At 52.0% G+C, this 17,566-nt stretch overlaps 1 pseudogene; it reads right to left on the bottom strand.

Annotated features, from left to right (window-relative positions):
• LOC141201518 (uncharacterized) overlaps positions 1 to 17,566 on the bottom strand; it is a 147,333-nt pseudogene that overhangs the window by 49,905 nt on the left and 79,862 nt on the right.

Genomic DNA, 17,566 nt, shown 5'->3' with positions numbered 1-17,566 from the left:
TGTCCCAGCAGTCACCTCTCCGCTCATCACCCAGAATCCTCCAGTGCTGTCCTGTATAATGTCCCAGCAGTCACCTCTCCGCTCAGCAGCTCAATCATCTTGTTGCTGAGCTCTAGGATCTTCTTCTTCCTCCTCTCATGTATCGGGGGGTGCGGGGGAGGCTCTGTGATGGGGTCCAGGCTCCGCCCTCCTGACTCCTGGAGATGGATGATGGGAGTCACACCCTCCCCCGATGTCTTCCTCACTATTGTGTAATCCTGTGTATGGAGAGAGACACTTAGGGAGAAGAATTCCTTCCCGACTCCAGATCTGACAATCTGTTATGTTCTGCTACCAAAGCTAAGGAAAGAGAGGAGATCTGTCCCTACTATAAGACTCAGCTGAATCCCTACGATGTAACAGGGAACCTGATCCTGCGATCAGACCTGCTAAAGTCCTAATCTAGTCTGTACGAAGACCTATAGATGTGGGGAGGAAATCCCTACAGGTACTAAGGACTGGGAGGAATATGGGACACCTCCTAACAGAAATAGTAGCAGACAGACGAACAAACAAAATAGATAGAACATAGAGGTCCGTAGACCAAGCAAACTAACAGAGTTAGATACAGAGCACAGGCTAGCCAGAAAGTAGATATACAATAAAGTCCAGCAAAGCCAGAAGGGCGGAGCAGGATTAAATAGGCCAACAAGGTCATGTGACCAGCAAAGGAAAAAAAACCTAACAGCAAGGTTCTAACAGTACCCCCCCTTCTAAGAGGATCCTCCGGATCCCCTAGGACCAGGCTTATCAGGAAATCTCCTGTGAAACGCTCTGATAAGTCTGGACGCGGAAACATCATCTGACCTCACCCAAGAGTTATCCTCGGGTCCGAAACCTTTCCAGGCCACAAGATACTGCAAACTACCTCTATACCGTCTAGAGTCAAGGATGCGAGAAATTTCATATTCCCCGTCCTCCACCACCGGAGGAACAGAGGCAGAGGCGTCACCATCCGACACAACAGCTTTTTTTAACAGAGAGACATGAAAGACCGGATTAATTCTCCAGGAGGTAGGAACCTCCAACCTAACAGCAGATTGGTTGACAACCTGAAGCACCTTAAAGGGCCCTACAAACTTGGGACCCAATTTCTTAGAAGGAATCCTCAACCGCAGATTCCTAGAGGACAACCAAACCATGTCACCAACAGCGAACAAAACCTCCTGTCGTTTCCTATCAAAGTAGTCTTTAGATTTTCTGTTGGCCTCCTGAAGATTACCACGCACATCCGTCCAAACTCTTTCCAAATCACCGGAAAAATTCTCCTCCTCAGGCACGGCAGATCCCAACTTGGAGAACGACCCAAACGACGGATGTCTCCCAGAACAACAAAAAAAAGGCGAACAACCAGCAGAAGAAGATGTATGATTGTTCAGAGCAAATTCGGCAAGTGGCAGAAACTCAGACCACCCCTCTTGATTGTCTGCCACAAAACAACGCAAGAACTGCTCAACATCCTGGTTTTTCCTTTCTGTTTGGCCATTAGATTCAGGATGGTATCCGGACGAAAACGACAAATGAATTCCCAACCTGTCACAAAAGGCACGCCAAAAACGAGCCACGAACTGAGGACCCCTATCAGAAACAATGTCAGTAGGAACGCCATGAAGTCTGACAATCTCCTTGACAAAGGCCTTAGCGAGAGTTTTAGCGCAGGGCAGTTTGACGAAGGGAACCAAGTGACACATCTTGCTAAAACGGTCCACGACCACCCAGATGACAGTAAAACCCTCAGAGGGGGGAAGGTCAGTTATAAAGTCCATAGCCAAATGTGTCCAAGGAGCACTGGGGACCTCCAAAGGACAAAGCAACCCCGCAGCAGGAGTATGTGAGGACTTGGATCTAGCACATATAGTACATTGGCGCACCCACTTAATGACTTCCTTCTGCCATCCAGGCCACCAAAAACTGCGACCCACCAGTCTCTTGGTCTCAGAGATTCCGGGATGACCTGCCAACCGAGATTCGTGACACTCAACAAACAAATCTCTCCTAAAGGTCCCAGGCACAAACAACCTCCCATGAGGAGTGTTAGATGGGGCATTCTCCTGAGCTTTAAGAATCTCATCTTCCAAAACGGAGTCTAAAGCAGCTATCACAACACCTTCTTGTAAAATGTTTTCCTCTTTCTCAGCACCGACTATGGGAGAAAAACTGCGAGACAAGGCATCCGCCTTAACATTCTTAGTACCAGGGATGTAAGTAACGGAGAAATTAAACCGCGAGAAAAACAGTGCCCACCTAGCCTGACGGGCATTCAGGCGCTTGGCAACATCAAGATATATCAGATTTTTATGATCCGTAAGAACCTGAACGGGAAATTCCGCACCTTCCAAGAAGTGACGCCAGTGTTCAAATGCGAGTTTAATAGCCAATAATTCCCGATTACCAATATCGTAATTCAATTCAGTCTCCGAAAATTTTTTGGAAAAAAAGGCACAAGGATGTAATCCATCACCGTTATCCTGAGACAATACTGCGCCAACCCCCACAGAGGAAGCATCAACCTCAACCAAAAACGGCCTAGTAACATCAGGCTGCATAAGGATGGGAGCAGAGGTGAACCTCTCCTTGAGATACACAAAAGCTTCAATGGCCTCAGAAGACCACTGAACCGCATCAGCACCTTTCCTGGTGAGATCAGTCAGAGGTTTGACAATACTAGAAAAATTTTTTATGAATTTTCTATAGTAATTGGCGAAACCCAAAAACCTCTGTATTGATTTCAAACCAATAGGCCTAGGCCATTCCTGCACAGCCTGAACCTTAACCGGATCCATCTCAAAACCTTTGCTGGAGATAATGTAGCCCAAAAAACTAATTCTCTGTACAGCGAACTCACATTTCTCCAGCTTAGCAAAAAGCGAATTGTCCATTAATAACTGTAATACCTCACGCACGCTCCGCCAATGAGACTCCAGATCTGACGAATAAATCAAAATGTCATCCAAATACACAACCACATTTTTACCAATCAAAGGTCTAAGGATGTCATTAATCAGATTCTGAAAAAATGCAGGAGCATTAGTAAGACCAAAAGGCATCACCAGATTCTCAAAATGACCCACAGGAGTGTTAAAAGCAGTCTTCCATTCATCACCCTCCTTCATGCGCAACAGATTGTATGCCCCCTTAAGGTCAATTTTAGAGAACCACTTGGCCCCCATTAACTGGTTAAACAGATCAGGAATCAATGGCAGTGGGTAAGGATTGCGTACCGTAATTTTGTTAATCTCACGGAAATCCAGACAAGGACGTAAACCACCGTCCTTTTTTTTTACAAAAAAAAATCCAACCGCCACAGGAGACTTAGAGGGCCTAATGTGACCGGCGGCCAAACTTGTCTGTATGTATTCCTCCAAAGCCTTCCTCTCAGGAATAGTAAGGTTAAATAAACGACTTTTAGGAAGAGTCGCTCCAGGGACAAATTCAATAGAACAATCATAGTCTCTATGGGGAGGCAAAACCTGCGATTCCTTCTCAGAAAAAACTCTCCAAAAATCCTGAATAGGAACAGGCAATTCTCCCCTATCCAAAGCTGCAATACGCCCGTTACAACACTTGTCATAACATTTATGGCTCCAGGATTTAATTTCACTGGTAGACCAATCCAGTACAGGATTGTGAAATTTTAACCAGGGCAAACCCAATATTACTGGAGAAGGCAAGTTATTCAACACTACCAAATCCAATTTCTCATGGTGAACACCATTAATAGTGAGAGGAAATTCACTGACCTTGAGAGTAATATTCTTCAAAGGGGAGCCATCCACAGAAACCACAGCAATGGGGGATGATAAAGGTTCAGGTTTTAAATTGAGTTTTTCCACGAATCCCCCATCAATTACATTCAGTGTAGACCCGCAATCAACAAACACCCGAAATTCCATTAATTTTTCCTGAGCAATCGTGGAAGCAGCTAAAAATATACCCTTGGAATTTAAACAGGCAATACGGGCGTGACTGACCATTTTTTTTTCTTTCTTCATACGAAGCTCACAGCCTTTAATCAAATGACCAGATTTCCCGCAATAGAAACACAAGCCTTCTGAAAAACGACGATCTTTTTCTTGAGAGCGAGGTGCCACCGATCCAATCTCCATCGGTTCACCACTGTTAGTACACACATTATCATAACCAGAAACTGACATAGCAGAGGATTTGCTCTCATTAACCCTAGCACGCAGTCTCCTATCCACCCGTATAGCTAATTGCATAGCCTGTTGCAAATCCTCAGGTGTAGGATAAGCAATTAGCAGGTCTTTAACCCTTTCACTGAGCCCAGCAAGAAATAGACTTTTCAGAGCAGAATCGTTCCACCCTGTTTGAGTGGACCAACGACGAAAATTTGTACAATATTTTTCTACATTACTTGATCCTTGTTTTAAACGTCTCAACTCAGTCTCAGCTGATGCCACACGGTCAGGATCATCATATAATAGTCCTAAAGCAGAAAAAAAACTATCCACTGATCTGAAGCATGTATCACTAGGTTGCAAAGAAAAGGCCCACTCCTGAGGCTCTTTGCGCAAAAGTGACATTATGAACCCTACGCGCTGGGATTCATCCCCAGAGGACTTGGGTCTCAAACGAAAATACAATAAGCAAGCATTTTTAAATGAAAAAAATTCTCGATGTTCACCAAAAAATAAATCCGGCAAACATACCTTAGGCTCCAAGAAATATGCTCCAGGACAGTTACTCACGTGCTGATGGAGCTCGGCCACTTCCAGAGAGAGTCCCTGCAGGTGTTTAGCCAAATCCTGAACCGACACCATGATGGAAAAAAAAAAAAAAAAAAAAAATCTTTCCTTAGAGAATTTGCAGGCTGGACTTACTGTTATGTTCTGCTACCAAAGCTAAGGAAAGAGAGGAGATCTGTCCCTACTATAAGACTCAGCTGAATCCCTACGATGTAACAGGGAACCTGATCCTGCGATCAGACCTGCTAAAGTCCTAATCTAGTCTGTACGAAGACCTATAGATGTGGGGAGGAAATCCCTACAGGTACTAAGGACTGGGAGGAATATGGGACACCTCCTAACAGAAATAGTAGCAGACAGACGAACAAACAAAATAGATAGAACATAGAGGTCCGTAGACCAAGCAAACTAACAGAGTTAGATACAGAGCACAGGCTAGCCAGAAAGTAGATATACAATAAAGTCCAGCAAAGCCAGAAGGGCGGAGCAGGATTAAATAGGCCAACAAGGTCATGTGACCAGCAAAGGAAAAAAAACCTAACAGCAAGGTTCTAACACAATCAGTAGAAATCCCGGGATCAATAACCGTCTCCAGTAATCTGGGGCCATAACCTGGAATATTATTACACTCAGGACAGACATCCAGGCCCCTCTACAGCTCTTATAGGGAATCCCCATGACAACTCCTCCTGGCAGAGAGCTGCACACAATCACTGCTCTTACAGTAAAGAATCCTTCTCTTCCTCTTCTGGATTTCCTCTTCCCGATGTCGGACTTGTTACATAACACAATAAAGCTGATAGAAATGTAGAGGAGTTACCTCTCCGCTCAGCAGGGAGATGATCTCCAGAGTGAAGTGTAATAATCTTCTGGTGGTCTCGTCCTCGTCCATCCTCGGGGTCATTCAGGAGAAGGAGGGATGAACACTGGATCAGCTGGAGGGATCTCGTCCTGCCGGCGTCTTTACAATAAAAGGAGAAGATGAAAATAGAGGACAACTTCATATGCGATACATTCCTGCTCATCGTTATTGGCACCTGTCAGCAGGATTGTGCTTAGTAAACTACATACACTGTCAGGAGGGCGACATTACACTGATTAATATGACACCTTGGTTGATGAAATCCGTCTTGTGGTTCTTGTGTAATCTTTACTTTCAGTTTGGAGATAATGATATGCTCGTGCTCCGGGGCAGCCTATGGGGGGCGCTCTATCTGGGTTTCTGCTGACATATTCATCTGTATGCTCTTATGGTGGCTCAGTTTCTGATAGGCGACAAGCAGAAGGCCTACTTTGGCCTGAGTTGCGATGATGACCAGGACTATGGGAAGCTGAAAGGTGAGATCCTTGCCCTACTGGGAGTTAATACATATTTGAGAACCCAACGGGTGTTTTCATGGACCTTTGTGGAGGCCCAGCCCGCCAGGTCTCAGGCATATGACTTGCTGTAGCCAGTTAAAAGGTGGCTCCAGCCTCAGACTTTGACTCTGGCCCAGATGGTGGAGAGGGTGGTGGTCGATCGGCTAGAGAGAACTCTGCCAGCAGCTATACAGCGTTGGGTGCGGCAAGGGGACCCGGGTACTTTAAACCAGGTGGTTAGCCTGATCGGGCAGTACATGGCCACTCAGGACTTCATACGGGACTCTGCCCCACTGCGACTATCATGCAGGATCCTGCAAGCCCAGGAGCTGGTGAAAGGGTCACGTCCCTCTGCTGGGGACAGTTAGTACCGAGCCCATAATGAGGGGGTACCCTGGAGTGAGGGAGGCAGACCAGTGTCCCCTAAACGGTCTCAAAGACTAATGGTGCCTCCACTATCAGGTGCTGGCAGCGCCAAGGGCCAGGACATGTGGCTGACAACTGCCCCCTGACTGTTGAACCCATGGGACTGTGGGTTCACGCGCAGAGTCTCGATGCATGCCCAGACAGTCTACAACGTCACTGCAGACGCTGCAGGCAATGAAACCCACTTGTGCCAGGTACTCGTCAAAGGGTACCAGAAGGAGGCTCTCTTGGACTCAGGGAGCCTAGTGACTCTGCTCCATGGGTCACTGGTTGCCAAGGAGAACCCCAGTGGACGGAAAGTCGGGGTTGTTTGCATACATGGGGACCTCCGAGAGTACCCGACAGCAGAGGTTACTTTTTCCACCCCGTGTGGGGAGATGAAACATGTGGTGGCAGTGGTGAAGATCCTTCCTGATGGGACTGTTTTGGGAAGATACTTGCCCCTGTACTGGTCCCTGTGGGAGAACAAAATTAACCCTCCCAGGGTAAATGTCCGGGCACTGAACCCAAAGATTCCGAGTCAGGGATACCTGCCGTAGGGGGTCGCCGACCTAGGGACAGAGTGTAACCCCGATAGGTTCCCCTAGAGGTATTGGCAGGAGAGGTTGAGGAGACCCCGTCGATCCCAGAGCTGGAAGTGTCCCCTGGTACTTTTGGGACAGCTCAGCTGCAGGATCCCACTCTAGCCTGCGCACAAGAAAGGGTGGTAGAAATAAATGGGATGCCTCAGCAACCGGGTGCAGAGGCGATTTTCCGCGCATGGCTGTCAACCAGGATCTATTATATAGAGTTGATAAAATCCGGGATGAAGTGGTGGAATAGCTAGCAGTATTCCAGTCGTACTGCCGGGCGCTACTAGAGATGGCTCTCACACACACACACACGCACACACGCACGCACACACGCACGCACACGCTGGGTGGATACCTAGGGGTGAAAAAAAAAACGCAAGAACGTATTTTGCAGAGGTTCTTTTGGCCCGGGATTTATGCCGAGGTACAGAGGTATTGTGAGTCGTGTCCCAAGTGTCAACTTACCACACCCACTGCAAATTTCCGGACTCCATTGGTACCTCTACCCAGTATAGAGGTACCTTTTCAGCGGATTGCGTTGAATCTGGTGGGGCCTATAGTAAAATCTGCCCGTGGCCACCAACATATTTTGGTGGTAGTAGATTATGCCACCTGTTACCCGGAGGCAATAAGTATCCCCTGCGAGCTGTTTGCCATGTTCTGCCACCTTGGGCTACCCAAGGAGATCAAGCGGCAAGGGCCAAATGAAGTCCGGAAAAAGGTGGGAGAGGTGAATTACCGAGTGTACCAACCCGGAAAGAGAAAACCGAAACAATTGTATCATGTGAACCTGCTAAAAGCCTGGAAAGTCCGGGAATGTTCGATTACGGATGAGACGCCAGTCGTACCGTCTGGGAACCCTCTGACACCAGCCAGGGACGAGGTCAGGTGTGACGTTAAAATAAGTGATGCTCTCACTAAACAGCAGCAATGGGAGGCTCCGAATTTGATGCAGCAGAATACAGACGTATTCTCAGTACTGCCTGGTCATACATCTGTGATCCGACATGACACTGTCACCGAGCCTCGGGTAAGGGTAAGAGTGAAACCGTACTGTGTACCACCCTCCAGGCTCCTCCCGCCAGTTCCTGGATCACTTTGCCACCTGGCTTCCTCACTTTCTATCCTGTGACATCCCCACCCTCATTATGGGAGACTTTAATATCCCCATCAATGATCCCCTCTCCCAATCTGCCTCTCATCTACTTTCTCTAACCTCCTCATTCGGCCTCTAACTCTCCTACACATGAAGACGGGAATACTCTGGTCCTGGTTTTCTCCTGTTTCTGCTCGCTGCATGACTTTACTAAATCCCCTCTCCCGCTCTCGGACAACAACCTTGTTTTCTTCTGTGTCAAGAACTGGTTCCTCACCCCGGGACACCCCACTTACAGCAGCTTATGGACAATCTCCACACATCTTTAGCCCCCATCTCCTCCCTCTCCTGTCCAGACTTGGCATGATCACAATACAATAATACACTGAAGAGCGCCCTAGATGAAGCAGCACCTTCTACACGCAGAAAGACCAGACACAGACAATGGCAGCCCTGGCACACAATGCAAATACGTTTTCTTCAGCGTTGCTCTAGGTGTGCTGAGCTTCAGTGCAGAAAATCTTTTTTAGCTTCATCCACTATGAATTCATGCTCAAAACCTATAACTCTGCCCTTCATCTGGCCAAGCAATCCTACTTCACCCCCCTCATCACTTCACTGTCCAACAATCCAAAATGACTTTTTGAAACCTTGAACTCCCTCCTGAAACCTAATGCACAGACCTCCATCACCAACCTCAGCGGTGAGGATCTGGCCACTTATTTCCTAGAAAAAATCAACCACATCCATCAGGACATCTCAGCCCAATCTCCTCAGTGCCTGGATCCCCTTCCCTGCCGCCCTTCAAGCACACCAGCCATCTTTGAGCCTGTTACAGAAGAAGAAGTTACCCAGCTTCTCATTTATTCTCGACCTACAACCTGCAACAGTGACCCCATTCCTTCACATCTGCTGCAGTCTCTCTCACCGGTGGTCACCACTCACCTGACTAAAATATATAACCTCTCTCTTTCTTCAGATATCTTTCCTTCCTCATTTAAACATGTCATCATAACCCCTTTACTTAAAAAGCCATCCCTGGACACGAACGGCACTGCTAACTACAGACCTGTCTCTAATCTTCCTTACATCTCTAAACTCCTGGAACGCTTGGTCCAATCCCGTCTAATCCGCTATCTCCCAGATAACTCTCTCCTCGACCCTCTACAATCTGGTTTCCGCTCCTTACACTCCACTGAAACTGCCCTCACTAAAGTCTCTAATGATCTACTAACAGCTAAATCCAAAGGTCACTGCTCCCTGCTGATTCTCCTGGGTCTCTCTGCAGCATTTGACACTGTGGATCACCAGCTCCTCCTCATGCTCCGCTCTATCGGCTTCAAGGACACTGTTCTCTTCTGGCTTTCCTCCTACCTGTCTGACCGCTCCTTCACTGTATCTTTTTCTGGCTCCTCTTCCTGTCCTCATCCCCTTACTATCGGGGTCCCGCAGGGCTCAGTCCTAGGCCCCCTCCTCTTCTCTCTATACACTGCCCCTATTGGACAAACAATCAGCAGATTTGGGTTTCAGTATCATCTCTATGTTGACGACACCCAATTATACACCTCTTCACCTGACATCACCCCTACCCTAATACAAAATACCAAGGATTGTCTGTCCGCTGTCTCTAACATCATGTCCTCCCTCTATCTTAAACTGAATCTCTCCAAAACTGAACTTCTTGTGTTTCTCCCCTCTACTAACCCAACTCTACCTAACATCAAAATTACCTTGGAGGGTTCAACCATAACTCCCAGCAGCACGCCCGCTGCCTTGGGGTCATATTCGACACTAACTTTTCCTTTACTGCCTATATCCGATCACTCACTCGCTCTTGTCACCTGCATCTTAAAAACATCTCCAGAATCCGACCTTTTCTCACCTTTGAAACTGCTAAAACTCTTACTGTCGCTCTTATTTACTCTCGTCTGGACTACTGCAACTCTCTTCTGATCGGTCTCCCTCTTACCAAACTTTCTCCTCTCCAATCCGTCCTGAATGCAGCAGCCAGGGTCGTATTTCTGTCCAGCCGCTTCACCGATGCCTCCATCTTGTGCCAGTCATTGCACTGGTTGCCCATTTGCTACAGGGTCCAATATAAACTCATCGCTCTCACCCACAAAGCTCTCCACAGTTCTGTACCGCCTTATATCTCCTCTCTCATCTCTGTCTATCGCCCTACACGTGCCCTCCGTTCTACAAATGACCTAACATCCCCCATAATCCGAACCTCCCACCTCCGCCTCCAAAACTTCTCTTGTGCTGCGCCAGTTCTCTGGAATGCTCTACCCCAGATGATCCGACTGATGCCTAGCCCCATGTCTTCAAGCGCGCTGTAAAAACCCATCTCTTTAAACAAGCCAACCACCTCAACTACTCAGTAAACCAACTTTCCCCTGTTCCCTACTTCTAAATATTGTTCAGAATCTGCATCCTACTATTCATCTGTCTCCACACCCTCCATGCACAAGATAACTGCACTCGATACTTGATTATTGCACTTATACATACGGGCTGATGACCGGATCATGCAGCTTTATATGAAAATCCCTATTTATTATAATTGTCAGACCTGAAATAACAAGCACTTTGCACCTATTGTGTCCCCCCATTCCCTTGTAGATTGTAAGCGGCCGGACCCTCGCTCCTAATGTAACTGTTTAAACTGTCTCACCTTGTATTGAATTTATTGTCTGTACATGTCCCCGCTTATATGTAAAGCGCTGCGGAATATGTTGGCGCTATGTAAATAAAAATTATTATTATTATTAGGAATTGGGTACAGTGTAGGGGTGAACGCAATAGTTTAGGATAGAAACAGTTAATGTGTTCAGCAATAGCTGCAGAGCAGGAGGAGCCGGGGTAGTTACCAGGAGGTTTAGTGACTGCAGCAGGGGAGTAACGGGGAAGTCTGCCCAGCAACCGAAGGAGGATTGGTGATTGGCCCAGTCAAAAGGGGAGGAGATTAGGCCAGGGCGGAGCAACGTTTTTTCCTGTCAGTTAGTTCTGAGGGAGGGATGTGACAGAGCAGTAGCTGGAGGTCCAAGGGGCACAGAAACCCGGTCCGACCAGCTGCAGAGGAACGTTAGTCAGAAACTCTAAAACGACTTTCCCTTAATGTTCGGGGCCTACGGTCCACAGGAGTCAGCAGAGTAACTTGTCTCAAAATCTTCCCAGAAGGGGAAGTCGGACGGGGAATAGTACAGAGGAAATGGAACGGGACTCTAAAAACTGTGAGGGTCTCAGAGGCCAAAGAGGTCGACTATGGAAGGGACATCTCAGGAGAAACAGACGGTGAATATTAACATATGCTGTGCAATGAACTGTGAACCTGGAAAAGGATGCGCCCAATACTGCGTGTTCCCTCATGGTGAAGTTGGACGGTTAAGTAAAGTTCTTTTATATAAAACGGAGTGGAAGTCCCCTATCGTGTGTGCGGCGGTTACTGAAGTGGAAAAACCGAAGACGGCAGAGATCTGCGACCAAAACGTGAGTGTTCTGCACCACACGCACAGCACAGGAGAATGGGGACATTTGTCTTTGTTAGGGAGCCAGGGTGTAGAAACACAACAGTCCCTCGCCACTACTACCACCCTCACAAAAAATGCATAGGCCTGATGTAATCCCAAGGAATCAAGAAGGCGTAGCTACAGTCACCACTGGCAGCACTGTGAGCGACAGCTGTAACTGCGCCCCGACACTGAGTGACGGTCGCTCTGTACTGATGCACTGCTGAGCCGGCTGTCAGTCTCAGTCCCGGGCGCAGTTACAGACGCCGCTCAGTGCTGCGTACGGTGACAGTAGCTGCGTTGGCGCCTGCATGACTGAAAGCCGGCGGCTTCCGGGTGCCGCACACTCAGTACAGCGGCCGGGCACCTCCCTAATGCTATTAACCAGCAGATTAACCCCATATGTGCATGTTACTGGCGATATCCAACCACACAGGTTCCCTGTAAGGAACAATGCACAATAAATGTAAATCACTACAAATCTGAGACCTCAGAGACGTGTAACATCTTATTCTGGTCGTGTCCGATACGAAACTCCTTCTATTCCCCTGTAACATGTAGACTGTGAGCAGGGCCCTCCCTTATATTGTACCATACTGATACCGGGAGAGAGACGTCACCAGAGTAATCGCCCAGTGTGGGACGTCGGATAAGGGGACAGAGGACCCCATCAGTCACCAGAACAAGTCCTGAGACCCCAAAAAGCTCAGGAGGAACGACCCTTCATAACCCTCATTACTGATCGGCCATTATGTCATGAAGCGATGAATCTTCCTAATATTTCTTCTGCTGTCGCCTTATGTGGCTTCATTGTCCTCCAAACACAATCGGAAATCTGCTGATTTATCCACAGAATGTAAAATCAAACGCTGCGGACAATCACTCTCCTGTGTGAGCGATGGGGGAGGGGAGCAGAGAAGACGAGACAGGGAGGGAGCGAGAACAGCAGCACAAGAGTCACATGTACAAGGCAAAAAAGAAGAGAAAAGCCGAAAATGGGAGATTCATCATTACACGTCATCTACAGCGAACCTGGTGCAAGAGGCCGGAGCTCCTCCATCATCACCTCCTGGTACCGATCCTGGTGTCCTTCTAGATACTCCCACTCCTCCATGGAGAGGTAGACAGCGACGTCCTGACACCTTATAGGAACCTGACAACAACGACACCGTCATCACCCAGAATCCTCCAGTGCTGTCCTGTATAATGTCTCAGCAGTCACCTCTCCGCTCATCACCCAGAATCCTCCAGTGCTGTCCTGTATAATGTCCCAGCAGTCACCTCTCCAGTCATCATCCAGAATCCTCCAGTGCTGTCTTGTATAATGTCCCAGCAGTCACCTCTCCGCTCATCACCCAGAATCCTCTAGTACTGTCCTGTATAATGTCCCAGCAGTCACCTCTCCGGTCATCACCCAGAATCCTCCAGTGCCGTCCTGTATAATGTCCCAGCAGTCACCTCTCCGCTCAGCAGCTCAATCATCTTGTTGCTGAGCTCTAGGATCTTCTTCTTCCTTTCATGTATCGGGGGGTGCGGGGGAGGCTCTGTGATGGGGTCCGGGCTCCGCCCTCCTGACTCCTGGAGATGGATGATGGGAGTCACACCCTCCCCCGGTGTCTTCCTCACTATTGTGTAATCCTGTGTATGGAGAGAGACACTTAGGGAGAAGAATTCCTTCCCGACTCCAGATCTGACAATCAGTAGAAATCCCGGGATCAATAACCGTCTCCAGTAATCTGGGGCCATAACCTGGAATATTATTACACTCAGGACAGACATCCAGGCCCCTCTACAGCTCTTATAGGGAATCCCCATGAGAACTCCTCCTGGCAGAGAGCTGCACACAATCACTGCTCTTACAGTAAAGAATCCTTCTCTTCCTCTTCTGGATTTCCTCTTCCCGATGTCGGACTTGTTACATAACACAATAAAGCTGATAGAAATGTAGAGGAGTTACCTCTCCGCTCAGCAGGGAGATGATCTCCAGGGTGAAGTGTAATAATCTTCTGGTGGTCTCGCCCTCGTCCATCCTCGGGGTCATTCAGGAGAAGGAGGGATGAGCACTGGATCAGCTGGAGGGATCTCGTCCTGCCGGCGTCTTCATGAAAAGGAGAAGATGGAGATCACAGGGGACGATATAACGACAATCACTGAATTCTGCCCCAAATATCCGACATTTATCAGGAAGAATCTGGAGAAAAAGCCACAAACTCCACCGCGGCCTCCTCCACCGATCTGACCGCTCATTATCAGCCTCGTAGGAGGACGGTCACCGTGGTAACTACACCTCCAGCGAAGGACGGTCACTGTGGTAACTACACCTCCAGCAGAGGACGGTCACCGTGGTAACTACACTGCCAGTGGAGGGGACGGTCACCGTGGTAACTACACCTCCAGCGAAGGACGGTCACTGTGGTAACTACACTGCCAGCGGGGGACGGTCACCGTGGTAACTACACCTCCAGCGGGGGACGGTCACCGTTGTAACTACACCTCCAGCGGAGGACGGTCACCGTGGTAACTACACCTCCAGCGGAGGACGGTCACCGTGGTGACTACACCTCCAGCGGAGGACGGTCACCGTGGTAACTACACCTCCAGCAGTGGACGGTCACCGTGGTAACTACACTGCCAGTGTGGGGGATGGTCACCGTGGTAACTACACCTCCAGCAGGGGCGGTCACCGTGGTAACTACACTGCCAGCATAGGATGGTCACTGTGGTAACTACACCTCCAGCGAAGGACGGTCACTGTGGTAACTACACCTCCAGCAGAGGACGGTCACCGTGGTAACTACACTGCCAGTGGGGGGGACGGTCACCGTGGTAGCTACACCTCCAGCGAAGGACGGTCACTGTGGTAACTACACTGCCAGCGGGGGACGGTCACCGTGGTAACTACACCTCCAGCGGGGGACGGTCACCGTTGTAACTACACCTCCAGCGGAGGACGGTCACCGTGGTAACTACACCTCCAGCGGAGGACGGTCACCGTGGTGACTACACCTCCAGCGGAGGACGGTCACCGTGGTAACTACACCTCCAGCAGTGGACGGTCACCGTGGTAACTACACTGCCAGTGGGGGGGATGGTCACCGTGGTAACTACACCTCCAGCAGGGGCGGTCACCGTGGTAACTCCACCTCCAGCAGGGGACGGTCACCGTGGTGACTACACCTCCAGCGGAGGACGGTCACCGTGGTAACTACACCTCCAGCGGAGGACGGTCACCGTGGTAACTACACCTCCAGCGGAGGACGGTCACCGTGGTGACTACACCTCCAGCGGAGGCCGGTCACCGTGGTAACTACACCTCCAGCAGTGGACGGTCACCGTGGTAACTACACTGCCAGTGGGGGGGACGGTCACCGTGGTAACTACACCTCCAGCACGGGCGGTCACCGTGGTAACTCCACCTCCAGCGGGGGACGGTCACCGTGGTAACTCCACCTCCAGCGGGGTCGGTGAGGTGAGGAGGAGCCGCTGCACATCCCCCATACAACACTGAGGAGCCGCAGTCACATGGAGCAGGAGCCTCCACAGGAACAGCTCTGATCTCACCCCACACTCTCCTCTCACAGATTCACCACAAACCCTCCCTGTAATCTCACCGGAATGGCGGGAAGCGGAAACCTGCTGCTGGCTGATACCAGAGAGCAAGAGCTGCGCACAACCAGGACGGAGCTGCTGCACTGAGAGCTGGTGTACCTGTGGTGACGTCACCGTCATGTGATCAGGGAGCGGGGCTTAGCAGTGAGAGCTCCGGTTTGTGATTGGCTCCCGCAGTGTGACGTGTTTGATCCCTTTTCTTATATTGCTTTTTCTCTTCAGATTGTGCAGCACACGGTTTACGCCTCAGACTCTCACTGCCGCCAGCCCCGCTCCGCCTCAGACCCTCACTGCCACCAGCCCCGCTCCGGCTCAGACCCTCACTGCCACCAGCCCCGCTCCGCCTCAGACCCTCACTGCCACCAGCCCCGCTCCGCCTCAGACCCTCACTGCCACCAGCCCCGCTCCGCCTCAGACCCTCACTGCCGCCAGCCCCGCTCCGCCTCAGACCCTCACTGCCACCAGCCCCGCTCCGCCTCAGACCCTCACTGCCGCCAGCCCCGCTCCGCCTCAGACCCTCACTGCCACCAGCCCCGCTCCGGCTCAGACCCTCACTGCCACCAGCCCCGCTCCGGCTCAGACCCTCACTGCCACCAGCCTCGCTCCGCCTCAGACCCTCACTGCCACCAGCCCCGCTCCGCCTCAGACCCTCACTGCCTCCAGCCCCGCTCCGCCTCAGACCCTCACTGCCTCCAGCCCCGCTCCGGCTCAGACCCTCACTGCCACCAGCCCCGCTCTGGCTCAGACCCTCACTGCCACCAGCCCCGCTCCGGCTCAGACCCTCACTGCCTCCAGTCCCGCTCCGCCTCAGACCCTCACTGCCACCAGCCCTGCTCCGGCTCAGACCCTCACTGCCTCCAGCCCCGCTCCGCCTCAGACCCTCACTGCCTCCAGCCCCGCTCCGCCTCAGACCCTCACTGCCTCCAGCCCCGCTCCGCCTCAGACCCTCACTGCCTCCAGCCCCGCTCCGCCTCAGACCCTCACTGCCTCCAGCCCCGCTCTGCCTCAGACCCTCACTGCCTCCAGCCCCGCTCCGCCTCAGACCCTCACTGCCTCCAGCCCCGCTCCGCCTCAGACCCTCACTGCCTCCAGCCCCGCTCCGCCTCAGACCCTCACTGCCGCCAGCCCCGCTCCGCCTCAGACGCTCACTGCCACCAGCCCCGCTCCGGCTCAGACCCTCACTGCCTCCAACCCCGCTCCGCCTCAGACCCTCACTGCCGCCAGCCCCGCTCCGCCTCAGACCCTCACTGCCTCCAGCCCCGCTCCGCCTCAGACCCTCACTGCCACCAGCCCCGCTCCGCCTCAGACCCTCACTGCCACCAGCCCCGCTCCGGCTCAGACCCTCACTGCCACCAGCCCAGCTCCGGCTCAGACCCTCACTGCCACCAGCCCAGCTCCGCCTCAGACCCTCACTGCCACCAGCCCCGCTCCGACTCAGACCCTCACTGCCACCGGCCCCGCTCCGGCTCAGACCCTCACTGCCACCGGCCCCGCTCCGGCTCAGACCCTCACTGCCACCGGCCCCGCTCCGGCTCAGACCCTCACTGCCGCCGGCCCCGCTCCGGCTCAGACCCTCACTGCCGCCGGCCCCGCTCCGCCTCAGACCCTCACTGCCACCGGCCCCGCTCCGGCTCAGACCCTCACTGCCACCAGCCCCGCTCCGCCTCAGACCCTCACTGCCACCAGCCCCGCTCCGGCTCAGACCCTCACTGCCACCAGCCCCGCTCCGGCTCAGACCCTCACTGCCACCAGCTCCGCTCCGCCTCAGACCCTCACTGCCGCCAGCCCCGCTCCGGCTCAGACCCTCACTGCCTCCAGCCCCGCTCCGCCTCAGACCCTCACTGCCGCCAGCCCTGCTCCGCCTCAGACCCTCACTGCCTCCAGCCCTGCTCCGCCTCAGACCCTCACTGCCTCCAGCCCCGCTCCGGCTCAGACCCTCACTGCCTCCAGCCCCGCTCCGGCTCAGACCCTCACTGCCTCCAGCCCCCCTCCGCTTCAGACCCTCACTGCCGCCAGCCCCGCTCCGCCTCAGACCCTCACTGCCGCCAGCCCCGCTCCGCCTCAGACCCTCACTGCCTCCAGCCCCGCTCCAGCTCAGACCCTCACTGCCGCCGGCCCCGCTCCGGCTCAGACCCTCACTGCCGCCGGCCCCGCTCCGGCTCAGACCCTCACTGCCACCAGCCCCGCTCCGGCTCAGACCCTCACTGCCACCAGCCCAGCTCCGCCTCAGACCCTCACTGCCACCAGCCC

The sequence above is a fragment of the Phyllobates terribilis genome, unplaced genomic scaffold (genome assembly GCF_046119375.1).
Source record: "Phyllobates terribilis strain yellow unplaced genomic scaffold, ASM4611937v1 Scaffold_117__1_contigs__length_5270597, whole genome shotgun sequence".
Taxonomy (NCBI): domain Eukaryota; kingdom Metazoa; phylum Chordata; class Amphibia; order Anura; family Dendrobatidae; genus Phyllobates; species Phyllobates terribilis.
Note: the sequence above shows the minus strand (reverse complement) of the source record. Positions and strands in the feature narration are given on the sequence as shown.